Source organism: Papio anubis, chromosome 6, assembly GCF_008728515.1.
Source record: "Papio anubis isolate 15944 chromosome 6, Panubis1.0, whole genome shotgun sequence".
Lineage (NCBI taxonomy): Eukaryota > Metazoa > Chordata > Mammalia > Primates > Cercopithecidae > Papio > Papio anubis.
In genome coordinates, this window is record NC_044981.1 from 217038 (window position 1) to 244214 (window position 27177).

Genomic DNA, 27177 nt, shown 5'->3' on the forward strand with positions numbered 1-27177 from the left:
GACATTCTTCGGAAGTGAAAACAACCTGAGATTTGGGAAATTAGCCTGACTGGCATCACTTGGGTGGCAGAGATTTTCTTTTGTCCCAGCTTTATACTTTTTGATCTGATACTAGCACTAGACAAATGTTCATATGTGGAAAGAAAACTTCTCAAAACGACCTCTGAAGCTTATATTTATTTATCTATGTGCCAAAAGGAAGCAGGTGAGATTTAAGGTAAAAACAAACAAAAAACTATCTTCTGTAGTGACATCACCTTTTTCTTATTTCCATATTTTATGAGACCCTTGTTCTTAGTGTGCTTGTTGCTCACATCTCACTCAAGGAGACCTCACTGTAAAATCCCCGATGTGTATTTCACAGAACAGGCAGGGACCACACTGCTGTCCCGTGACGCTTCAGTGCCTGCCGGCCAACAAAAACCAAAGAGAATGTTCTACACGCCGTTTTCTAGGAAGTGAGTGGGATTTGATCAGGTGGATCCTGACCTCCCACTCAGAATGATTTACAGCTTCGGTGGCTCTCCCTGCAGTGTTGCTAGGTGCTGCTGGGCTCGTCACCGGCTTCACTGCCCTCCTACTCAGGCTCAGCGCAGCCTCTCCAGTCCACAGTGTCTCAGTCCTCAGACTAGGAGCTGGATTTCTCGGAGTTTTGCTCTTCTGTAACTATCAGATGGAGAGTCATTAAAAGAAGTGTCTTTTTGATGTGTGGCCTTTGGGAGAAATTGGAATCATGAAAACTGTTTCCACTCCTCAATGTTGCCATAGCCAACACGTCTAGAAAATGATAGAATTTTCTATTGTCAACTTTCTTTATCCAAAACTTTGCCAGATTGGGGTCCCAGAATAATTTATCCCAAAACCCCAGTTTCTAGCCCATTTCTCGCGTTGCTTGGCTCTGAAGAGCTGAGGATTCCTTGAATGGCAGGTGCCGCCTCCCTTGGGCCGTGCGTGCCTCCTCCCTCCCTCCAGCCGTGTGTGCCTCCTCCCTCGGGCCGTGCGTGCCGCCTCCCTCAGGCTGTGTGTGCCTCCTCCCTCCCTCCAGCCGTGTGTGCCTCCTCCCTCGGGCCGTGCGTGCCGCCTCCCTCGTGTTTATAATGTGGCAGGAAAGCGCTCTCCAGGAGCAGACAGACGCCCACCTCATGGCTCTCCAGACAGGTCATGAACCCCCTGAAAATCTCTAGGTCTCTAAAAGAGTGGATATTTTTTACAGTAAATTAACAGCAGCTGATTCTCCAAGAAGACATGGGTTACCCCATTTACACTAAGGGTCCTCAGAATTTCTTTGAATAGCAACAGCAGCTGTCCTGTAATGCAAACCGAAGGAGAGAGAAACTTTTTTTTTTTTTTTTTTTTTTTTTTTTTTTTTACCATGGTAGAGTTTTGAGTGGGCAATGGGGAATTCTGGGTGTCTGAGTGGTTTCAAGCCTTTTTCCTCTTTAGATAGCAGGTCACACTGGGCCTGTTTCATCGCTGATACCAATTGTTTTATATCCTAACAGGCAACGCAGACTGCCTTCCGAGACACGCCCGTGCTGACCCCGGCCCCGCCCCGGCCGTGTTGAACTTGGGTGATCATGCATACACATTATTTTCCACAGAAAGATACACACCAGAGCTCCTTAGACAGCCCACTGGGTTGCATCAGGTGCTAACAGACATTGCAGCTGTCTGACCAGCAAAAATATTGTGGGCTTGCAGTAACGGTCATGTGGCTAGCTAGAATGTGGGGAATCTGATCTCTCTGTTTTTAGGATTATTTCCCGTAGTTAAAGGAAGTCACTGGGATTGGTTTTAACTCCTATTTTGATTTTCTTCTCCTACAGAACACCATCCTCTCCTAATTTTTTTCACGCTTTTTGAAAGCAGCTTTATTGAGGTAAGATTCACCTATCATAAAATTCACCTGAGGTCAGGAGTTTGAGACCAGCCTGACCAACAAGGAGAAACCCCATCTCTACTGAAAAATACAAAATTAGCTGGGTGTGGTGGCAGGCATCTGTAGTCCCAGCCACTCGGGAGGCCGAGGCAGGAGAATTGCTTGAACCCGGGAGGCAGAGGTTGCAGTGAGCCGAGATCAAGCCATTGCACTGCAGCCTGGGCGACAAGAGCAAAAGTCCATCTCCAAAAAAAAAAAAATCACCCATCTACAGCGTACCAGGATGTCTGGTGACTCTCCTGTGGTGTGCAGCCATCTCCTCCATCTGGTTTCAGAGTATTTTCATTGCCCAGTGAGATCCCCGGCCTGTGTGCTTCCCATTCCCGCTCCCCATACTGACAACCGCCAGTCTCCTTTTTGTCTCTACCAGTTTGCCTTCTTAGGACATTTCATATAAAAGAATCATGCACCCTTTCACGTCTGGGTTTCTTCACCCAGATTCAGCCCCCGGGGCACGTCTGGGTGGTTCTTTCCTTTTGGTTGAACAGCCTGGTTTCTTTCTTATTGGAGTACAGGACCGATCGCGAGTGAGTCGGACCAGTGGTTCCCCCGGGGCCGACTGCCCCTGGGGCATTTGTCTGGAGACATTTTTGGCTGCCACACCTGGGGTGGGGGCCGCTCCTGACATCAAGAAGATGGGGACGCTGCCAAGCCCCTGCAAGGCACAGGGCAGCCCCGCACTGGGAGTTACCCCACCCAAGTATCACGAGCACCAAGGCGGAGGATCCTGTGTTAGACTCACCGAATTTTCACTCACCATCCAGGCGCCTGTCTAGAGCCGAGTGGTCCACAACGTAAACCTCCTTCCCTCCCAGAGTGCTGCACGCCACTGTCCTGGAGTTTTTGTTTAATTTTTACATAGATTTGAAATACAGACTCTTTTGTGGAATTGATGACTTTTCTTACCATTTGGGTAAATTCTGGAATCTCCTAAAATATTATTGGTAGTGTGCGCTGTCCGCGAGAGGAAGATGAGGGGAAACACAGCACAACCCTAGGCTCGTGGTTGAGATATCCACACGACCTGGTTTTAGAAGCAGAAAAATCTCAAGTGGTTTGGCTGATGCAGGCTAAGATCCCATGAAGCTACAGAAGCAGGTGGGAAGCTTACCGTAAAATCGTATAATAAAGTACATTCAGTTTATTCAGCAACAAGTTGCATTTCGTTTGTTTTTGTGGTGTGAGGACCAGTGTTCCACATTCTGATTCCACTGTTCGTATGAAGGAATAAAGTTCACAGTGGACTAGAGGTGAAAAGGAAACAGAGCTAAAGAAACAAAACTAAAGAAGTTCTTATCATCCAGCACTTGGCACAGCATAAAATCCCTTTAGGAGCAAGAAGAAATCAGCCTGAATTAAAATATTTTGTTTTATCTGAGACCAGGGACTCGCTGACCGCTCACTTCTTTTTCTCTGGGGTGGCTGAGACGCCAAGACATGAAATTCCATCTCTCAGTTCTTTGGAGCTCTGTGTGTTGATAAATCAGAAACAAAGCACTCTGTTTGGAGCTTAGTAACGTAAAAGGAGACTGCTGTGATGTGAGTCGGTAAACTGTAGCTGGCAGAGGGTACCTTTGGGGATTTGACGAATAAACAATGGCAGCGTTTCAGCTGCCTAGGCAGTCTCCTTTCCCTGACCCCTCTTTTGCTCCAGTGGGCAACTTTGCCTCGGCCCTGCGAGGACACGGGGAGGTCGTGGGACCTGCCCGGGGGCTCTGCTGCAGCCTCGGGTCCCTCATCTCCTTCCTTTTTGTTTTGACACAAAGAATAACCACACCAGAAATATATGGTGAGAGTAAACTGAGGGCAAAGCACACACATACACAGAACGCATGCATAAACACGTGTGCACATGCACATATACACGTACACACAACACATGCATATACAATACAATGTGTGCATATGCACACGCAGACACGATACACGCAGATACACATATGCACAGACACATCCACACATCCACATGCACAGAATACTTGCATACACTTACAGCATGTGCACACACACCATACATGCATACCCACATACGTGTGCATGCACATGCAGGCAGACATACATGATGCATACATACACATATACAACATGTACACATATGTACATGCACGCAATGCATGCAGACCATACACGATTCATGCACATACACATACAAAGTGTGTATGCACACTAGTACAGGACTCACACACACACACTCTTCAGAGTTATTGCAGGCACTTGGACACATTCTTTATTCATCACTGCCAGATCAATATTGTGTCCTATGTTACAGAGGAGGAAGCTCATGCTAAAAGAGGTTAAATAATTTGCTCCGAGCCACACAGCAGGTAAGTAATAGAGCCTGGGTCGAAATCACGTTCTCTCCAAATCTGAACTCCGAAAAGAAGCAGCACAAAGGAAGTATTCCTTTTAAAAAGATGTGCCTCCACACGCAGGTATTCCAGCCCAGTCATCCCAGCACACCGAGCACCACTCACCTGTGCTCAGCGAGGGCATGGAATTCTACCGGAACGTGAAGCGCAGGAGTGTGATAATAGACGTAACCTCTCTCTCTTCCCCACCCATCCCCCCGAAAGGAAGGAGACGTAAGCGAAGCCCCCGCCCCGCACCACGTTTGTCTAAACCATTCCAGGAATAAGCAGTTTGCTTTTTGGCTGTTGGAGGTGGTGGCAATGGGAGGGGTTCTGAATTATCTGGGCTCATCTTTCTCTCCAGAACTGGTGATCGGATGAAGCTCTGCGAACCCCAGGGAGGAGAGTGGTTAGTGGTTGCTGTTACAGTCCCCTCAGGAGTGTGTCTGTTCTTCCCTGAAGGTGACTTTCTGTCCCCCAGAAATGTCTGCGGCTGATGGAGGCCTGCGGATTCTCCAGGAGCAGGAAGCTGCCAGCTCGGTGAGAAGCTGTTGCCTATGAGAACTCAACGCCCAAGCTCTGCTCCCTGAACCCACACAGGCGCCCTGAGCAGAGCTGGGCTCACGGCCCCCAGGACTTCCCTTCTCTCTGTTTCTGTGATCGCCTTCTCATCCTTGGGTCTTCTTTGGAGACATTTTATTTTGTAAATTTGAGGATTTCAATTGCTATTATTATTATTATTTTGAGATGAAGTCTCACTCTGTTGCCAGGCTGGAGTGCAGTGTCGTGATCTCTGCTCACTGCAACCTCCGACTCCCTGGCTCAAGCGATTCTCCTGCCTCAGCCTCCCGAGTAGCTGGGATCACAGGCGTGTGCCACCGCCCACCTAAGTTTTGCATTTTTAGTAGAGATGGGGTTTCACCATGTTGGCCAGGATAGTCTGGATCTCCTGACCTCGTGATCTGCCCGCCTCAACCTCCCAAAGTGCTGGGATTATAGGCGTGAGGCACCGCGCCCGGCCATTACTATTATTTTTTAAATGGGGACTCTGGCACTCAGGAAGTGTTTATCCCAACTTTGGAGACATGCTATGACCTAGGGTGCAGCCGGGGAAAAGTGACATCAGCCCTAAAAACAGTGAAATTCCTCAGGCCACTCAGCCCTTGCCAGACGCTGGCTTCCTGCACGGCCGAGTGACTGGACTGTGAGTCTATTCCACGCTTACTGACCACCTTCTCTACCAATGAACGCGAAGCATTTCATTTCTTATTAATGTCAACAAATTTTAAAGGACAAAAATTGTATATCTTTATGGTGTACAACATATTTTGAAAATACGTAAACATTGTAGAATAAGTACAAGGCATCCATTGTGCAATGCAGTGAATATAATCAATAACAATGTATTGTATGCTTGCAAGTTACTAAAATAGTGAACTTAAGTATTCTCACCCCTAAAATATAAGTATGTGTGGCAATGAATATGTTAATTAGCTTGATTTAACCATTGCATGAAGCATTTTGATGAGTTTTTTAACCCTCATCCTGTTGTCCTTAGGAAGAAGTGCTTTTCACAGCTTCTGAAAGGAAAAGGAGATATGCCTCATTTTTACTCCAGAGGGCAGGATGGCCACTAGAAGAAGAGGGCAGCAGCTGTCGCCTCCCTCTCCCTGCCTGCCCACTCGCCAAGGATTGTTCAAGCTTCGTGTCCTTCAGCGTCAGGCTGAAGCTGCGAGTTCCATCCTCAGACTGCTGGGAAACTTGCTCAGGGTCACGGAGTTAGAAACGGCCTCGCCAGGTCGCAGACAGAGCCCCGGTCCTGAAGCTGCCTGTGTGGTCCTGCCTGGCAGACCCCAGGTTTTCTGTGGCTTGCTGCGCCGTGAGGGCCCGTGGAAGCCCTCCCCAGAGGGGCTGGTGGAGAGTTCTGGGTTGTGGGCTCTGGGACGTGAAGGCAGCAGACTCTGGGGGGAGGACTGTCAGCTTCCAAAATGCTGCCGGCATAAATGTTGTTGAAGGAGTGATTCATTCTGGGAGTGTGGGGTTTGGGTGACTCTGAGTCCCTGTCCTCCAACATCTACACACTGCACCTCCATGTGGGCAGGGAGCACAGGTGCCCACCTCCTATCCCCTGAGACAGGGTTGATAGCACTGGCTAAGACCTTAGGGTGAAACACACCAGCATGGGGCTCAGCATTGAGGGCTGAAGATAGAAATCCATATTCAAATAGCCATTCTGAGGATTTCTGCTGCACAGGCTGATGTCTGGTCAGATCTGGTCAGCACTTCGTGGTCTGGGCCTGGACAGGCAGCTGACCAGACCCCAGCTGGGCCGGGGCCCGGATCACCACTTTTTGGCTGGCTCTTTATTGTATTATATTTCTTTCAGTTTTGTTGCTAAAAGTTCTTTTGGGGGTTTTCTGCTTAAAACCAGAACCTGCACATCCACGTAAAGGGGCTCCCTACGGTGGGCTGTGGCAGCGGCCGGAGAGGTTCCACACACACTGCTGTGACTTTGATAATATGAGCATTGCTGGCTGGCACTCTGGGCTTAGTGTGGCTTCAGCTCATTTTTGATATTCTAGATGCAAACACGTAAAGACGGATGTTCTGACATGTTATTTTGGAGACCCTTCTTGTGCTCTGCCTGCCCCAATGTAGGCTCTGAGGGGACCCTGGAGCCACCTTACCCTGCTGTACCCCAGAGCAGTGCTTGGCACGGGGTGGGCACTCTGCATATGCCTTTAGAGGGAGCAAGGCCATTTGGGTTGAAATCACCTTCTCATGAACCCAAGGCTGACACAGTGGCAGGGAATAAACACATGCAGAGGCGCAGACTCGTGGTTGGCTGTGCATCCGAGCCTGTCCTCTCCATGCTGGAGTTTCCTACAGGTCAGATGGGCCTCAGAGAAGTGCCCCAGACCCCCTGGCCTGCTACAGCCATCAAGTCTGAACAACTTCGCTGTAGATTAACAGAAGGGTTATGGAGGGGCCAGGATCCAGTTTGGGGGTCCTCAGATATGTCAAGAGCTCACTGAAAAAAGAACTCTGATGATAGATTCCCAAATGGGAGTTAATGACAAAGATACAGAGAAGTAGTAGTAGCAATAGTTACAAGAGCAGTAGCAATAGCAGTGGCAGTAACAGCAGTAGTGCTGTAGTAGTAGTAGTTGTAGTACTCAGAAGTCACAGCAGTAGCAGTAGCAGCGGTGCAGGAGCAGTGGCAGGAGGAGTAGTGGTTGTAGCAGTGGTTGCAGTAGCAGCGGTTGCAGTAGTAGCGGTTGCAGGTGTACTCATAGAGGTAGGAGTAGTACCAGCGGTTGCCATAGTGGTGGTAGGAGGAGTAGCAGCAGCGGTTGCAGTAACTGTGGTAGGAGTAGCAGGAGCAGTTGCAGTAGCAGCGGTTGCAGTAGCTGTAGCAGGAGTAGTCCCAGCGGTTGCCATAGTATTGTTAGGAGGAGTAGCAGCACCAGCAGTTGCAGTAGTAGCAGCAGCAGCGGTTGCAGTAGTAGTGGTAAGAGTAGTACCAGCAGTTGCCATAGTGGTGGTAGGAGGAGTAGCACCAGCAGTTGCAGTAGCTGTGGTAGGAGCAGCAGCAGCAGCAGTCGCAGTGCAGTCGTGGCAGTAGCAGCCGAGGTAGCAGTAGCAGTAGCAGTAGCAGTAGCAGCCGAGGTAGCAGTAGCAGTAGCAGTAGCAGCCGAGGTAGCAGTAGCAGTAGCAGCCGAGGTAGCAGTAGCAGTAGCAGTAGCAGTAGCAGTAGCAGTGCTATAGCCACAGCAGCAGTAGAGCCTCAGCAGCAGCAGCAGTAATAATAATAGTCACAGGAGCAGCCACCCTTTTGTGAGCACCTCCTATGTGGCAAACACTGTAGTAGGTATCATTTCATTCAGTACTAGAAGGAGCCCTGTTGGACACTCTTCATGGCTTCCGTTCCCCGTGGCATCTGAGCCCCTTCACTGGCCTCACAGGAACCCCTGGCCGCAGTGCCTGCCCACTGCTCAGCCCTCCTCTGGCCACATGCCCCACCAGCACGCAGCCTGCATCCTCCTTTCACTTCCTCAAAGGCTCCGTGCCCTCTCCCCTCTGCACTTTCCACCCCGACCCCACTGGCCTGTCTCCCTCACCTCCATGGACCTCAGGTTAAGTCATGCGTGGTGAAGGCTTCTGCAGCTCAGACATGCTGGTTCCCTGTTACTGTCATTGCGGCTCAGTCCTTTATTTCCCCGTCCAGAAAAGAAGGGTGTGCTGGGGAAAGGACAGGGCCCATGGAGGGGCGCCAGTGCCACCTGAGGGAGCCCAAGGCAAGAGCTGGAGCAGGCTGAGAAAAAAAGGTGTAGCATTACATTCTCACCCCCAGAGCAAAATAAACACCCACAAGCCCATATTGATACAGAAAGTGCAAACTCAGTGAGAGGAGCACGTTCGTCTGCCTTGCCCACCACCCGCTGTTGTGCCCCTCCAGGCCCTCGCAGGGAACACAGCATCACAGGTGCTTTGTAAAGAACAGTGGCGTGAAGGCAGTGGATGTGTGCCAGGCGAGGGTGGCGGCCGGAAGGTCCGCTGGTGCCCGAGGGAAGCAGTCAGGATCAGAGTTGGAACTCTGCAGCTGGCTTTAAACTTTGCTTTTTTCTGACTGTCTCCCAAAGGTGAGGAAAACTCAACCAGATTCCTTGTTCTCACATCCCAAAGACAGTCAGGAGCCAGGACTGGCATTTTACAGCTTGGCAAGAGGCTGACCTGCCCCCAGAAAGTGGAAAGGACTGGCCTTTACAGTTTATGATGCCACATTTCATGAATCTGAGAATCCATGCCACCCATGGTCCTGCTTTACCAATGCAAAAGGGCACATCAAAGGGTCATTAAACTCGTGTCCTTCAAACTGTAGTTTTGAAAAGTTCAATGAGAATGCTTTGCCCGTGATAAGAATCACAGGAGATTCTCCGAGTGCTTTATCCTGGGAGAGCTGAGTGGCACGTTCAGCAGCGCGGATGCTTCTCACGTTACCGTCGGTGGCCCCTGCTCTTGGGGGCCGGAGCGGTTCACCGCCTGGCTTTCGACTGTTCGTGTATAAATTTGGCACAGGCATGCCGGTGGGTTCCACAGAGTCCATGTAAGGATTGCACGTTAGATACCAAGCTTCCGGTGACGCACCGGCTGACATGCCCCACGGCGTGTCCGTTTCCCGGCCGCTGCAGCAGCCTGAGTTCAGCTCTGCAGAGCAACTTAGCTTTCCTGAACCTTGGTTCTTTAAGCTATTTTTAGAAAAATTAGGACTGAGGTTTGATTCCTGGTTTTAGGCTCCCCAGGCTGGCAGAAGCTGGAATTGCTTCAAAGCCACCAATTCCTTCTTTGGCCACGCACCAGTACTCCTGCTGAGGGATGAGGAGCCACCAAGGGAGACAGAAGTCAGCCGAGCTCTGCTTGTTCCCCTCACACTGGCGAGCTCCTACGTGTGTCAGTGGCTGCTCCAGGTAGTGTGGGCACAGCCAGGGCCAGAGAGACCAGCTCCCTGCTCTCCAGGGGCCAGCATCTCCAGTGGATTCAAATGCAACTGACTGTGACATGGATTAAAATATGTGAGTATAGGTTTCATGGAGAAGTGACTGATTCCTTGGGCTGTAGCAGGGAAAATACCAGAGGAGCTTCAGACATCTTATGGGGCCAGAAAATAAAGAGGTGCTTGAAAAAGAAAGCAATGCGTCAAGAAGTCACGTGACTAACCTGAAGGAGCTTCCAGTGGCCAAAAGTGGAGCAATTTGAGCAACAAAATAAATAATGAGAATAATGGATTCTAATCCACAGAATAAAAATGAATATCCATAAGTCCAGATTGAGGTAAATAAATAATTGAATAAATAATAAACAACAGAGAAGAGACGGTTCTTCCTCATAGAAGAATCCGGGTTAATGATTGTGGAAGGAATGAGAAAAATACAAAATCATCACTAGGCAAACTTCACAGCAGCAACTGCTGTCAGCAGGAGCCACAGGTGGACACTGAAACCACTGGGCAAGGCTTTGAGAAGCAGCTGTCGCAGCTGATGGAGAAATCCTGCATCAACCACCTTCACCAAGTGATCCAGGGAAACAGTACCACCCCTAGGACCACGGGCATCACATCCCCCCGACACGTGGCAGTGAGGAGGACACATGCCCCTCGGTGGGATTCCTGCCAAACATGCACTAACCTCAATGCAACCGAAGGAAGCTCAGACAAACCCAACAGAGAGGCAATCCGCAGAGTAACTGGCTAGAATTGCCAGAGTGTCAGGAGCATGAGAGACGCGGCAGCTTGTGGACACACCGTGAAGAAGACGCTACTGACCAGCTCCTCTGTGGAATAAAGTGAAAGGGCTTAGGATAAAAAGACACTTTTAGCCAGCTGTGGAGGCTCACACATGTCATCCCAAAACTTTGGGAGGCCGAGGTGGGCGGATCATGAAGTCAAGAGATCAAGACCATCCTGGCCAACATGGTGAAACCCTGTCTCTACTAAAAATACAAAAATTCACTGGGTGTGGTGGCACACGCCTGTAGTCCCAGCTACTCAGGAGGCTGAGGCAGGAGAATCGCTTGAACCCGGGAGGCAGAGGTTGCAGCGAGCCGAGATCGCACCACTGCACTCCAGCCTCCAGTCTGGTGACAGAGCAAGACTCCATCCAAAAAAAAAAAAAAGACACTTTTAAACCCTGGCAGCAATGAAGCATCATGTGGAAACCTTGAGAACCAAGTAAAATGTGCAATAGCAGTGCGGTCACCAAAGGGGCCGAGTGAAGTGGAGAGGGAAAAGGCAGCTGAGGCTGGCCAATGTCCATGGACAGTTAGGGTAATGCAGACCAACATTTCTTATCTTTAATAGCAGGTTTTTACAAATCAGCCTTATTTGAAAAACTGTCTAAATTCTCCTTTGCCTGATGGGTAACTTACTTTGTGCACAGCACTATGTAGGTTCTATTAAAGATAATTAAAAAATAGAATAGAAAATAAGAGTTTACAAGGAGAAATGCACAAGTCAAAGATCAAAAAGCATGTCCATCAAAGAAAAGAGAACCCTGGTGTACTGTTGGTCAGAAGGTAAATTCGTTTAGCCATTATGGAAAACAGTGTGGAAGCTCCTCCGAAGATTAAAAATGGAGCTACCATATAATCCAGCAACCTCACTACTGGGTGTATGTCCAAAAGATATTGAAATCAACGTATTGAAGACAGGTCTGCCCTCCCAGGCCCACTGCAGGATGAGTCACAATAGCCCAGATCCAAAATAAATCTTAGTGTCCCATCAGTGGACACACGGATAAGGAAAATGTGGTAGATACACACCACGGGATAAGATTCGGCCTCAACGAAGAAAGAAGTCCCGTCATTTGTGACAACATGGATGAACCTGGAGGACATTATTCTAAGTGAAATAAGCCAGGCACAGAGACAAATACCACATGATCTCATTCACATGTGGAATCTAAAAACGTCCAACTCATAGGAGGTAGCGCAGTGGTGGGAACCGGGGCGGGAGAGGGGCTTAGGGGGATGTTGGTGTAAGGATACAAAATCTTAGATGGGAGGAATTAGTGCAAGAGCGCCATTGTACAGCATGGTGACTATATTTAATGACAGTGAATCGCATACTTGAAAGTAGCTAGAAGAGTAGATTTTAAGTATTTCCAGTGCACAAAAAAGGGGAGTTTATGTATACATGCTTGATGTAGCCATTCCACAACGTGTGTGTACACATATAAACATATGGTACACCATAAATATATACAATGCTGACTTTTCAATTAAAATAGATAAAAGGAAGATTTTCTGACCAAAGTAAGTAGCTGATATAATTATATTACGCTGTGTTTAGATGCTAATTACATTACAAAACAATTTCCATTTGGTTAGGAAATATCTTTTTTAAGTACCCGTAGATACTACGTGTATTCTGAGCTACAACTTTGGGCAGCCCGCTGCAGGTGAGGGGCCAGAGAGGCCCCGTCCAGGAAGAGGAAGCTGTGGTTTAATTAGAACCGGGATGGGCGTTTGCCTGTTTCTGCCAAAGACAGAGGCTTGAATCATTAGGAGATGGGAATAGGCTGGACGTGAGAGGCAGCAGTGAGGTTTGTTTTTTGTTGTTTATCTTTTTTGGGCTGAAGGGGGCAGCTGGGCCACTGGGCCCAAGGTTAGGAGAACAACTGGTGTCATGATAAAGATCTTTCAGGGTTTTGGTCAGATAACGGGGGTTGATTAATGTCATGGTGGGGCCTGGAGATTCTGAGGAGGAGGAGAGGAGTTCGGCTAGACGCCCAGCGGGTCATGAACGACTGTGTGTGCAGAACAGCCCCAGAGCCCACAATGGGGAGGCAACATGAGGAGGGGACCGTCGCCTTGCCCAAGGCCGAGAGGCCCAGAGGCTCAGAAAAGGGATGAGGCCATTGGATTTTTGCCAGGAAAATGTCACTGGTGGTTTTGGTAAAAGTAGTTCCTCCAAGGTAAAGACCGAACTAGAACTACTCAACTGAAAATTCACTGAGGGGAGGAACCATGCTGTCATGTATCTTTGTATTTCCCAAAAACATCTAGCCCAGAACATCATCTTCAAATTTTTGACATTGGGGTTCTGTGTTTTCCCGCTAAAAGCTTCAACCAAAGCCACATTTCAAGCAATTAAGAAAAAGGCATCTTGGAAGACTAAGGCAGGCAGATCACGAGGTCAGGAGTTCGAGACCAGCCTGGCCAAAATGGTGAAACCCCATCTCTACTAAAGACACAAAAAATTAGCTGGGTGTGGTGGTGCACGCCTGTAATCCGAGCTACTTGGGAGGCTGAGGCAGCAGAATTGCTTGAACTTGGAAGACAGAGGTTGTAGTAAGCCAAGATGGTGCCATTGCGCTCCAGTCTGGGCAACAGGGCAAACCTCTGTCTCAAAAAAACAACCACCAACAAGAAAAGGCATCAACATGAAAATAAGTAAACAGAGTCAAGATGTGTTTAAGGAATACGTTTTACAATGCAAAGGAGGAGAATGGAAGACTGGCGTAGAGGGAGGGCTTGAAAAAAAGTTAAGGTCAAGAGATATTGTCCTAGGGCTTGACATAAATCAACATGTCGTCAATCCCAATGTGTGTTTTCTGTTCTTAAGAAAATATCTATATGGTTTTGCTAATAATACATGTTTATCCCCCCAAAAGTATAAAATTCAGGGAAAAAGTTGAGACCAGAACAATTTATACCAGTAACGTGTGACCCCATCACCTATGTTGGTAACACGTTGGGGATTTCCCCGAGGCTTGTGGAGTTTTCTCAGAGTTAAGATCCTATCATGCATGCAATTTTGCGTATGCTTTCTTCCCTTAACCTCATATCATAAGCGTTTTCCCCAAATTAACCAACATTTTCATATAGTTTTCCTAACTGTGTAGATGTGCCACTGCGTATTTAGTTGCTCCCCCATGTCTAGATACTTAAAATATTTCTAAGTTTTACAGTAACCAAGGCTGAGATGGACATCTTTGCAAAAGAACGGTCCCATTACTCTCCAGAAGGAAGCATGTGCATTTCAGCTGCATGGTTATCGTCTTGTGTGTTCTCATGTAAACGGGTGTGAATTTGCTTTTTCTTTTTAGTAATCATTCACTCCTTTATTCATTTATTCAAAAAGATTTTATTTGGAAATCTAATATGCGGAAACACAGTTCTAGAACCGGCAGTCTCAGAGAGCAAGAGAGACGAGGCCCCAGCCCACGTGGCACTCCCAGAGACGAGCGCCGCAAACGAGAGGCGGAGGTTGGCCAGCACAGGAAGAGAGGTGCTGTGGCAGAAGGGAAGGCGCCTGAGATGTGCGAGTGCCCGGGACACCGAGGGTCTCCCCGACATGCAGCCTTTGAGTAAAGACCTTAACGAAGGCGGGGAGCAGGCAGTCATCCAACCGGGATTATTACTGAGGCTGAAAATGTTTTCAATATTGATCGCATTGGGCTCATTCCTTGATGAGACGTGTGGCAGGGCCTGTCCTCACTCCCCAGCTGCTCCTGTTGACTTCGAGCAATTCTACCAACCCGTCCACCTCCATGTGCTCTCTCTAAATGGTGAGAGCACAGTGCCTGCCTCCGCTCCCTGCTGGGTTCTGTGAAAATCAGAGGGCTGGTGCAGAGAATCCCACTAAGTCAGCTGCAGACCAGACACGAGGCTGGCCCCTCTGCAGCTTGTCACCGAATGCCAGTCTGACGTGACGGCTACGTGGAGTCCTCTGACCTCCTTGGGGGCCTCAGTGTGTAAATAGGTGCCAGGCTGAGCCACCTCCTCCCAGCATGTGGCTTCATGTTTCAAAACCAGTTTTGGGGAGAATCCTCCCTGCAGTGGCTGTGCTCATAGAAAGGGACCCACAATCCTGCCCCTCCACCCACACACCCCCTGCCCCGGTCACCGTGCTCCTCCCGGGGCTGCTCCCACGTGGGTCTGCCCGACAGGCATGGACACCTGCAGCCCTTCCTTCCAAGCCCAGCAGCCTGGACAGGAAGTTACTCGCTGTTCCCACCCAGGGCCGCTCCAAGCTGTGCTGAGGAAAGCCTGGCTGCAGGGAAGTGATCAGCGCTACGGTCAGAGGAAACCCAGTTCCTCCTGACCTCCCCTCGGCCCTAACCTGAGACGTCTGGGGCCGGAAATAGAGAAGCTTGCTGTTAACCTCAGTGCCCCCGGCATTCTGCACAGGTCAAGAGCCCTCTCTTCCCTGTGTGTCTGCCCATGAGAGCCATATTCACACACCCAGGCCGAGCTACCTACCTGGCCCACTTGGGAGTGAACTTCCAGCTGCTTTTTACAGGACAGTCTTCCTGAACGTCCCTCTGGCCCTGCAAAGCCGGTTCGCAGCCAGACTTGCTACCTTCCATCCCAAATGCCACTCCTCGGTCATGGTTTCCTGTCCCCAGCGATGGCACCACGGCCCCTGGTACTCAGCATCTCTGGAGTCCTGCCTCCCGGGGTGTGCAAAGACAGCCCTCCTCAGCAGCACCCTCCCTGATTCCCAGGGCCGCCCTGGCCCAGCAGCACCCAGTGCTTTCACTGGGGCTCTCTTGCGCCTCCAGTCCAGCCTGGAACCCCTGGCACAAAGTGTCGAATGTGCCTCCCTCAGCCGCCTTTTTCTCCAACTGTGCTGTTCAAAGACTGGTTCTCAGATCCCATAAATCAAAATCTCACAGCTGTCTGATGGAAATGCAGGTTTCTGGGTCCACTGGCTGAAGCCAGATCGCTGGTTGGGGCCTGCAAGTGACTCTGACATCCAGTGATGTTGAAGAGCCAGTGACCTGCCCGTGGAGTACGGACTCTCGCTGGCGTTGGGGCTCCCCATGGTCTTCCTGGATGGGCTTCAAACCTCCTTTCTGGCCCCGATGCCCTGGGTCCCACCCCCAGCCCAGACTACTTGCTCTTCCACCCTCACATGGGAGGAGTTACTGCCAGGCTGGGCTCTCCACCTAGAATTCCTGCTTCTATGGATTGAAATCTCAGGACTTCGAAGCGCAGGTGAAACGCCGCCTTCTTTGTGATGCTTCCTTTAGTTCCCCCAGCTGCCTCATCCCCCTTTCCATTTTGTCATCATCGTCTTTCATTCCATCTTCTGCTGCCCTGGAGGATGACACTGCCCCCAAGTGAGTTGACGTGCCCCCAGTGCCAGGCCAAGGGACTGTGCGTGTCCCCTCACAGTGGCTCTGTGTCCTAGCCATCCTTGTGTCTTCCTCAGTACCTTGGTTCTGTGCCTCACAAAAGCTGTTGGGTTGAAAGAAATCAAAGAACCTGAGAAGAAACCAATGCTTCGTCCAGACTCACGATGCGATTCTAGCTGGAAACCATTGCAAGAGGAACGCCACCAACGTCAAGTCCTGCTTTTGCGAGCCCCCTCGCCAGAAGGGAGGGAGGATGTGCAGTAGAATGTCCCCTCACTTCACAGGCCAGGGCACCACTCCGGAGCAGGGACTCAGAAAAAGGCAGAGAAGTGTTTGCTGGCACGTGGGGAGTGCAGCATGGGATACTAGTCAGGAGGGGTGGAGGGGAGGAGGGCGTGGACGGGCAGTGGCCCTGCACCCCACAGCATGGCAGGTGGAGGGGAGGAGGGCGCGGCACGTCAGCAGGACGTGCATGGCTCCTGCTTATGTTTCTCTGAGACACCTGGTCACACCACAGGGTTTGTGGTCCCTGGAAAAGTAAAGTCCCTCCTGGGGTTACACAGTGCACGCTGGGACATCCACCTCCACCACACCAATGGTTACGCAGTGCACGCTGGGATATCCTCCTCCACCACACGAATGGTTACGCAGTGCATGCTGGGACATCCTCCTCCACCACACGAATGGTTACGCAGTGCATGCTGGGACATCCACCTCCACTACATGAATGGTTACACAGTGCATGCTGGGACATCCTCCTCCACTACACGAATGGTTACGCAGTGCATGCTGGGACATCCACCTCCACTACACGAATGAATAAAGCCAAGAGAAATCTCGCTCAGACGCCACAGGGATGCATTCTCTGTAACTCTCAAGTGTCCTTCCGATGCCAGATGGCCCCGCAGTGCCTGAGTCCTGAGAATCTCCTGCCATGGGAGACCACAGCAGAATCCACCACACCTCACCATCAAAGGCTGGGGAGGCGACGGGCCCCACCTCCGCTGAGGATGGTGCCGCCAAGGCCAGAAGCTGAGTATAAGTCGACATTCAAAGAATAGACTTTCCTTGAAAAGTATTCAATAGGCCAGTGCAAGAAAACAGTGTCCACTAAATACACACTCATCAACTTCACGTTTTCACAGGGATATCGAAATGATCACATCCTGCAACTAAACTTTGCACCTGGAACTTGAACTTGATTTTCAAATGGAATTCGGAAGTTTCCATGCATTAAAAAAGGAGGGTGGTTTATAATGCATAAACCAGACTGGCAGAGGAGAAGAATGTATTAGGGGTTTTTTTTTTACTACAGACAGTATAAAAAGAAGTCAGGAAAGAGTAGACTTCACCCCCGAAAGGAAGGCAAATAACTCATAAAATGAAACCTTCACATAAATCACAAATTAGCAACATTTAACATTTTAAGCTTCCCAAAAGTTCTGTGCAGTCCACTCTTGATGAGCAGATGGAACCTGGAAGAATTAATTTGTGAAACTGTGACGGTCTCATCAGAGACTGCAGCCACCCATGAGTGTTCAAGGTAAAGCAAAATGCATCTGCCAAAGAAGCGTAATTAAAACATGCACAGCATAACTCCTGGGATCTTATATTTGATATAAGTTAGCTCCATTTACACTTAGCAGATCCAAATTAAAACAGAGGCTAAATTCAGTGAGCAGAGAGAAAAGCCTAGCCCATGGATTTATTCTCAATGCACTGCCTCCTGGCTTTGGTGATTTTGCAAAGAATTGAAAGAAAAAGCACAACATTCAGAATAGAAAGGGAATTTCTGAAGGGAGTTTCATAACTGAAATTTCAGTTTGAACTGGATGAGGGACGCTGTTTAGTTCAGTGACCACTGAGGACCTCGGGCAGGCTTCGGGGTGTGCAAAGACAGCCAGGATTCAGCCCGCCCCAGTGGAGGGCCCCGCAGCACAAAGGCACCAAGAAGGGGTGGCGAGAGGACAGCCAGGGTGCTCACAAGCTCAGCAGAAGGAGGCTCACATCTCATGGAAGACGCAGGATGGTTCTGGTAGAACTGTCCTCTTGAAACCCTCTGCTGCCATTATTGGGTGCTGGCCAACATGCCTTATGCAAAACACTGACAATAGCATCCACCTTTCCGGAATGCTATAGCACGTTCTGGGCAATGCTCAGACTGTCCTGTGAGTTGAATGCCCCTGGCAGGATGCACGTCCACTCCCGCAGGGCCATGGTGCCTCCCTTGTCTCACTTCTCTGCTTTGACCCTTCCCAGAACTCGGAAGGTTTGAGATGAAATGACTGAGCCACACCTAGTGCATGAACAAGCACCAGGGCCTCTCTGCAATGGCTGCTTCAAGGGCCACAGAATAAGCATTGCGTGGTGCCCCCAGGTATTCCTTCTTTTGCTCATTGGACCACCCTGAGAAGCCTCAGGGAGGCAGGACCCTCCTCTAAGGCAGCAGGAGAGGGTGGAGGGGCAGCCGACAGGTGCATCTCACGCCTCCATGTTCTCCATGGGGAGGGAAGTGGGCTAAGAGGCGAGTGGGGCAGAGGCCTAGGCCAATGTGAAGGGTCGGGAGTAAGTGGGGAGAAGACTGGAGGGGGTGAATCCAGGAGTCAGCGGAGGCTGCACTGTGCAAACACAAGCCTGGTTACGTCTGTGTAGCTTAGCTTCCCCAGCCCACCTGAGCCAGACGGGTCTGCCCGTGCTCCCCGCTTCTATTGACATCCAGCAACTCCAAATGACCTCTCCCATCTCGATGTGCTCATCTCCGAAGCCAAATCTTACAGCCTGCCTCTCTTCCCCACCAGGCTATAGCAGGAAATCATTGAGGAAACCATGGTTGAATACATCGCACGGCCTCTCGTGTCTGAGAGGAGGCTTCACAGCCAGCAGGCTGCCGCTGGTGGGCAGGTGCGCATGGAGGTTCTGCACCTCCTGTGCGGTGAGTGGGAAGGGCAAGGAGAGCTTGTCAGTGGAGTAGGCCAGGCTGTCACATCAGATGGGCCAGGCCTCACATCACTCCCTGTGTCCTAAGAAATGTCTGGACTTGAGTGCGTGGGTTTGTGGTACTGCAATGCCGCAGTGCCTTGGGGAGCCCCCAGGCAAGCCCAGAAAGTTCTAGGAGGCCACAGCCCTTCACTCAAGTTCAAGGGTTCAAAGCGGGGATTCCACGTCACACTTGTGAAGGTGCCCACCCCAACAGAATCTGTGGCTCTGCAGGACACGTCGGGGGCAGACCTCTCAGGCCTTGTCGCAGTGGCACTGCCCTCCCACTTGGCCTGGGTAGCCGCTCACGCTTCTGAGACAGGAAACATCAGCTGCATTCCCGAGTGGGAGCCTCAGAGCATTAGCAAGAAGATAATGTTGCAACTTTTTAAAGCTAAATATATGTGGAGGGAAGCTGAAAGAGGACTTTTGATGAGTCACCTAATGTTGATGTTGAAATTAACTTAATGACCCTCTGGCTAAAATCTGTTCTCGCTTGGGAAGCACCTGAACCCTCGTTCTCCCGCCGCTGCTCTGACCCCTGGAAAGCAAGGAGCAAAGGCACACTCAGCGGCTCCCGCTCCAAAATGCCCTCCCGAGTCCTCCCAAGCAGCCAGAGGACGACTCCACACTCAGAACCCAGAGGAGCCTGGGACCCAGGCCTCAGGTTCCTGGCCCATTTGTCATTGCCCAGCGTCCTCCTGCCAGGAAGGAGCCAACCTTATCTCCCATCCTGCCCTGCCTAGAGAAGCCCAGTTCTTCCATCAACGTTCTGCTCAGATGTCACTGCATGTTACATCTTCCTCACACACTCCCACCAGCCTTACTGCATCGTGCTTGGTTTGCTGAGCGACGTGTGGGTCTTTCCTTCCCAACCCTTCTCTCCCTCAGAGGTGCAACGACTTCATATTGAGGCTGTCCATTCCCCCACTCCTGACCCATCCACCAAGCCTGGGAGGCACGGGCTTAATGCATCACAGCTAAAAGAAATGAATGGTTGACTTGCACAGAGAAGACACGGCGTCCCAGGAGATGTGCCCTGCGCAAGATCCCTGCAGCACATGTTGGGAGCCTGTGCCCAGGTAGCACTTAGGAAAGAAGGATGTATGCCCTGGGCTGCTGGGAGCACTGTGGGAACTCTGGGACCCCCCTCCTCCTCAGAGCTGTGCTACCCTGATTTGGAAACAAGACAGAGGCTTCTCTCCGGGAAGAAAACATGTCCCCTTTCCACCCAGGATCCACCTGGCTGGGGAATCGGCCTAGCTGGGGACCAGGTGGGCATGCTAAGGAGGAACGGGGCTGTGTCTGAAGGAAAGATGCCAGTAGGATGCAGGAGAGCATGGTCCTGGGGTCTGGGAGTGCTGGGCCAAGGAGGTGTGGGGAGCACGGATTCATACAAGAGAGACCGGTTCAGTCTGTGGCCATGCTCCTGGGACACAGCCCTGAGCACCCAGCAAGGCCCCAGGAGATGCTGAAACACGGCTGGGATGACTCCCAGGAACGTGAGACAGCACTGACTACAGGAAGCCAGGCAGAAGTGCAGCCAGGGTGTGCTGCGGGAGAAGGGCTGGGAGGATGGAGCTCGCACACTGGGTCAGAAGCCTTCACATAGGACTTGTCCTCAGTAGGAGCCAAGGTGGGGGTGAGGAGTGGCCCACTTACCAAAACTCTCAGAGACCCCTTGGGGAATTTGTGCTTCTCGTTTCTGCAAATCTGGGCTCTGCAAGGTTCCAGGAGACACAGCAAGGGTGCACTGGACTCTAAGCTATGGGAGGCCTGTGGGAGGCTCCTTGGGTGGAGTTTAGCAGCAAGAAGGCTCATGTTGACCCTGGTCATCAAGAGGTGTGGAGCTGCTGCTATACAATGGGGCAGGACCCCGGCAACCCATCCAGGCACCTCTTGGCTCTCCCTGTGTGTACTGATGGAAAATGGTACGTGGAGATGCAGCACCCCTGGACCAGGAGGGGCATGGTGACCAGTTCAAAGCCCTCAAAGATGAAGGCTTGGGTCTGGCCACTGAGCTGTTGAGGAAAGGTGGGAGCGTCTAGAAAGGACAGAGTGGGAGGCACTGGAGTCTTCACTGGGCTTCCAGCTGCAGTGGCTGAGGTTGGAATTTGTTCCACGAGCTTTCCTCTTCTAAGTTTTCTCCAGAATAAGGTTGCTTTTTGAATTTCAGATAAACAACAAGTAGTTTCTTTAGTGTAAGTACATCCCAAATACTGCATGGAATATCCCTATACTAAAACAAGTTATGCAACGTTTATCAGAAATTCCAATTTAACTGGGAGTTTTGCATTTTTATTTGCTAAAACGGGCAACCCTCCTCCAGGGATGGAGGCCCACTGGAACCAGGAGGAGCTGCCCTCAGGAGCTATGGGAGAAAATGGGTCACAGCAGAACGAGTTGTAGACTTGGGTGGATGTTGCTGGGCACTGTTTGGATTCCCACTTGGGAGTGAGAGGTTCATTCCCTCGGGCACTGGGACTCCTCCTGGGAGGTGGTTCTCAGCAGGCAGCCTTCTGTGGCGATTGCACCAGCTGGAGAAAGCCACCGTCCCAGGTCACGTCTCCTCTAGAGGCAGCTGGCACCCAGTGCCAGCTCAGTCAGGGTGTGGGGGCCCAATCCCTTCACTCCATGTTGGAACAGGCTCGTCCTGGCTCCAGAGCTTTCTGCAGCATTGACTGGAGTCCATTTGGCTTGGCGTTGCATCACAGGCACCTCTTGGCCAGTTCTGCTCCCTTCCCCTTGACTTCCAACCAAGCATGCTCCCTAAGAATACACGCTAACCTCCATCTCAGAGTCTGCCACTGTCCTTGTTAAGGGCTGAGGGAGGACTAGGATCATTGTCAACAAAAGCCTGACCCAAGAGGCAAGCCATAGTCATGTTTAGAGCTTATTACTCTGAGCCCCTCACTGCTTCTAGATGTCACGGTTCAAAGGTGATTGACAGTTCTGTGTTTCCCAATGCCTGCTGGAGAACTAGCTCAGCATGGACGGTGAGACGGCATCTCTCACTCTGCCTGTCTCCCCGGTAAACTTGTTCCTCCTCCTCACTTCTCTATTGAGGTTCTTGGCAATAGGATTCCCCCGTATTCTCAGAGGATAGGTATGTTCCAAAACCCCTAGCAGATGCCTGAAATAGAAGATAGTACTGAGCCCTTTATAGACTATGCTTTTTTCTGTATGCACATAGCTAGGATAAAGTGTAACTTATAAATTAGGCAGAGTGAGAGATTAGCAACACTAATAATAACATCAGGCAATGATGACCATGCGCTGTAATGAAAGCTGTGGATGTGCTGTCTGTCTAACATCTTCCTGCATGGCACTTGCCCTCTAACGGCCTGATGGCTGCCACACGGCTGACGGGCCAGCAGCATATACAGCAGGGTCTGCTAGACAAAACAGTGATTCACATCCCAGGAGGGATGAAGCGGGACCCTGCGCGATGTCACCACCCTGCAAAGAATGGCATGCAACTTAAAACACGAAGTGTTGATTTCTGGAATTTTCCATTTCACATTTTCGGACTGAGGCTGCCCTCAGGTAACTGAAACGGTGGATACGGGGGACTCCTGTGTCATTCCCAATCCTGGAAACCCTCCGGCAACCCCTGACTCCCCGACCACCCCATCCCCCGCCAAGCACGTTCACTCAGCCCCATACCTGCTTGTCCTTCCCTCCTCTGCCACCCATGCACCTGCCCATCTGAGAGCTCTCCGTCTCACCCTCAAGGCCTCCCAGGCCTCCTGGCCGTTGTTCTCTCTCAGATGGTACCCACATTATGGCCGGATAATTCCTCCTCTACTGTAGTTCTTACCTTATTACGGGGGAATATGAGCCAAGGCCATGTGACTCACTGCCAGGTAGAAACTAACAGAGCCAGCACATGCTTCTCCCGTATCCTTCTCTCCATCAGGTGGCCAGGAATGTTCCAGATCCCCGTGGCTTTGCCATGGATACCTCATTTGAAAGAGAAGTAACCCCCCAGAATCTCAGGGGTCTCGTTACCACAGCATAATCTAACCTTTCTAGAAGGATACACTCCTCTATCGAGCATGCCCAGAGTCTTATATGTGACAAGTGACGGTTTCACAAAGTTTCGCTGCAAGAGCCGTTGATAAACTTTAGAATAACCCAACATTAGGAGCTGTTACAAATGGGTGGAATTAGACAAAGCCATTTGCCTTTCACCTCTTGCTTCAGTTTTCAGAAAAATGCCCAAAGGTATTGCAAACCATTTGCATTTTCATTGGCTTGGTTAAGGAGTTGGCAGTGTCAGCGGGCCCTGTGTAAAGCCACGTCACTGTTTCCATAGAGAGCATGACACGACAGAGAGGAGGGAAGTGTTGCCAGGATTCTTCTTAGAATGCTGGCAAGAAGAGGAGGCGAAAAGGGAAGAGCTGTTTGTAAACAGGGAAAGGCGACGACTTCGCCTCGTATCCTTGACTTCTCATCGTAATCGATTGTAATCGCTTACAATCACAAGCCTCATTTCCTACAAGCCTGCAAGTGGGTTCTATTCTGCATCTAGGAAAAAGCCCTGCTTACTAACTGTGCCCTCAAAGAGATCCCAGGCTGGTCCTGAACACCCTGTGTCCTGGGAATGCTTACTGTCGAAGCTCTGCAAATTTTCTCATTGAAGGCACTCAGGGTATTCTGCAAATTAAATTAGGAAAATGTATACAGCCCTACATGAAAAAATCCAGGTTTATGATCTGTATTGTATTACCAAAGAATTTATCACTTTTCAAAGAACATTCAATTATTTTAAACTGAGTGTGCAGTGAGAGGATTTCTAATATAATCTCATTTCCAGAGTGTTCCATCCTGGCTCCTCTCTGGTATAAATAGCTTAGGAGGTTAGATTTTTTTTTCTCCCAGAGGATTAAACATTCGAGAAAAGTGGCTAAGAGGCAGCATCGGCTTTCGCTCATTTCCTAAAGTGAATTTAGCCTTGTGAAGAAGAATAAAGTGAAGGTCAATGGTTAGATCCATGGCTTAAAAAAAATGCAGCTTTGCTTAGTCTGAACTTACCATAACCAAAAAGGCCATGAGGCAGCCATTAATGATCCTAAGTTGCAACAGAAAGAAGAAAACACTTACTTAGGGTTAAACGAGGATTCGGTGGTCACGTGCTGCCAACCTCCACCTCGCAGGGGAGGAGGATGAGGTCAGGGAAGACTTTCTTGCCCACACTGACTTGACCAGCGATGCCAGCGCCAGAGTGAAAAATGCCCCCTCCTATGACAGCCTGCGCTCAGAGGCTGATGCTGAAATAGTCATGCCAAAGGCAGCCAATCCCTGTGTACAAGCAGAAAAAAACAGTTCCTCAGAGCTGTGTCCTTGGGCCAGCCATCCGGACCTCTCTCAGTCTCTTTCCTTCTCCCTACACTTGGGCTGAATCCCACCTTCCCTGCCTGCCAGGTTTGGTTTGGGGTCCAAATGAGTGAAAGTCTGTGAGATGCCCCTAAGTACTGAGGTGCTTAGTAAGTGACAAAAGCCCCGATTTGTTGAACATGACGATGTGCCAGGCATTGCGCAAAGCATCATTTCACCATCACAATAAACACTGCTGGGAATCAGGGACACCCCCACCCTCCTTGTACACCCAGAAGTAGGACTTTGGTGAAATGGCTGTCCTAAGGCCTCACAGCCTTGAAAACTCAAGCACTTCTTTAATCCCCAACAAGACTATCTTTTGGCCATGCAATGTGTCATGGCCAATAATTAGATTTGCAAACACATACAACCAAAGACGATTAGAGAAGAAATATATTCTATACAAATTACATGAAAATAACACTTTCAGTATTTTCCTGATTTTTTTCTGGTAATTAAAAATGATGGCCCTTTATATTTATTCACGGATACAGCTGCATTGTTTTTAACAAATTGTAGCCCCCCCTTTTAAACAGTGAATTCGTACTAGTGAGAAAATAGTGTTATCCAAGATTTTAAGAATCTATTGTGTGGTGTGGTGTGGTGTGGGGGGTGTGTGTGTGTGTGTGTGTAGGATGGGTTTTCTAAAATATTTTTCTTGCATGCAAATGTGTAATTTTAAAGATTGGCTTTTAAAATACTGAACTGAGGTAAAGTCAGCTTTTCTTACAGACTCCATGATAAATGTGAAATTGAAAATGGAAATTCTCCATTCAGATTGTGTGCTGACTGCAACCTCAACATACGGATAAGTCACTGAAATAAGTAACTTCCTCAAGGAATATGACGGTCAGCCTTTGTTTTGGGTACACATTTAATGAACTGATTTCCTATTAGTTTCTGCTTTTCAGCAAGTTGTGTCACTTGCTGATAAATATCCAGCCTTTTACTAAGGAACACTGATTTTCTCATCAAGTCTCAGTGTGTGGAGGGGGTGAGAGTTTGGTGGGGAAGCTTTTCAATTTGAGAGGCTTTGCCATTTTTTGTTTCAATCATGACTAATATATAAAAGTCCTTGGTCAGCATTGCCAGTTGCCACCTGGTCACTGCCTCCCTGAGGGGTAATGAGGCCATCCAGAGTTTTAATGATTAAAATATTTTATTATTTGTATTCACATCATCATTAAGAAAAATAACTTCTAGTGGATCAATATGGCAAATGAGTAAACCAGAAGATGGCGTTGAAGATTAGCAATTACATTTAAAAACAAGGTAGTGGTGTGAAGGCTCAGTTTCACGCAATGACTGTTGTTCTGAACTAAAAGCGGAGGATGTAGATGAGTGAGGGAGGGTATGTTGAAAATGACTAAACCCGGTGCAGAGGACACGTGTACCAAAGTGCAAACATTTGCCATTTTTATCCTTAGCGAACTCCTCTCTGGTACGTTTGAACGTTTGAGGGGAAGGTAACCATTGACTAAAATATAATGCAACAAGAAGGCAACGATCTTTGCTCTGTTCACTAATGTGTTCCAAGTGCCTAGGACAGTTCCTGACAAGTAGTAGGTGCTCAAAATATATTTGTCAAATGAACACATCTGTGAAAGGAAAGGAAGAAAAACAGGTTGTGACCAGAACTTTTTTTGAACAAAACCCTGTTGTTTAGTACATAGACTTTGGTAATGGAAAACTTACTGGGGTGAAATAAAAAATGGCATCCTGTTAATTTCTGAGAATGTCTGTTGGTTTTAGGAAAAGCACACCTGTCCATGCCTCACTACCTGTTTTGCTGTCGCCTAAACCTAGTTTCTTCTTTGCTTAGGAGACATTGGCCCATCATATAAGATTAAAACAAAAACTGAGAAATAAGTGAAATCAAAAGCTTTTCAAAAGTTGCAAGTTGACCTACGGTGGTGATGGTCTAAAATCATATAGAAACCAGTGATCTGATGGTTTACCTGAAAATGCGAAGTAAATACACACACTCAGCATCCCAGACCATCTGGTGAAAGCTCAACGGGTGAAAGCTCGGGGGGTTAATTTTGCGATTAAAGACATCCTGGAAAAGGATGTAAAATCGCTGGTCCACTTAAGTATGATTCCTATTTTGGACTATGACTTATTGATTTATTTTGAGACGGAGTCTTGCTCTGCCGCGCCGGGGTAGTGCAGTGGCATCATCTCGGCTCACTGCAACTTCAGCCTCCCGGGTTCAAGCGATTATCGTGGCTCGTCCTCCCAAGCAGCTGGGACCACAGGCTCCCGCCACCGCGCCCGGCTAATTTTTGTATGTTCAGTAGAGACGGGGTTTCACCATGTTGGCCAGGCTGGTCTCGAACTCCTGACCTCAGGCGATCCACCGCCTCGGCGTCCCAAAGTGCTGGGATCACAGGCTTGAGCCCCAGCGCCCGGCCTATTTTGGGCTTTTACACCCCACTAGGAAACCGCTTTCCTCCAGGTTGAGGTTAAAACCACATCATTTGAAGGTGGACTGAAGTCTGGACGTGATTAAGCACTTGGATCCTTGGGGATCTCTCCCCGCCGCCATCTCTTTCATGCTAAGACAATTAAAACTCCGGGGCCGGGGCACCGTCTGAGTCACTTCGATTCGCCAGCCTAATGGATGCGAAGGGATGGAAGCGCGGCAGGCGCGCAGGCAGTGTTTGAATCAAGCTTGATCGCTCGCGGGAGGCATTTCCTATTTCTTCTTAGCGAGCGCGACGTTCTCCCGGCGCCGCGGAGGGGCAGGTTCTCGGTGCGGCCTCGCCAGGCGCCCCCGCAGCCTCCACTCCAGCTCCACGTGGCCCCTCCTCCGCCCCGGGCTCCGCGCTCTGCAAAGCCGCGGCCCCTTCGCACCGGACTCCCGCCCCGTCTCCCGCCCCGGCCCCGTCGT

The 27177-nt window shown here is 49.7% G+C and overlaps 1 long non-coding RNA gene across 1 annotated transcript; it reads right to left on the minus strand.

Moving 5' to 3' along the window:
• Nucleotides 1-575: 575 nt before the first annotated feature.
• Nucleotides 576-24267, minus strand: LOC116275228. Its single transcript, XR_004184157.1, has 4 exons — nucleotides 22723-24267; nucleotides 3051-3183; nucleotides 2846-2963; nucleotides 576-666 (listed from the first exon to the last, which is right to left on the minus strand). It is a non-coding gene; the product is annotated as an uncharacterized LOC116275228 (long non-coding RNA).
• Nucleotides 24268-27177: the final 2910 nt, after the last annotated feature.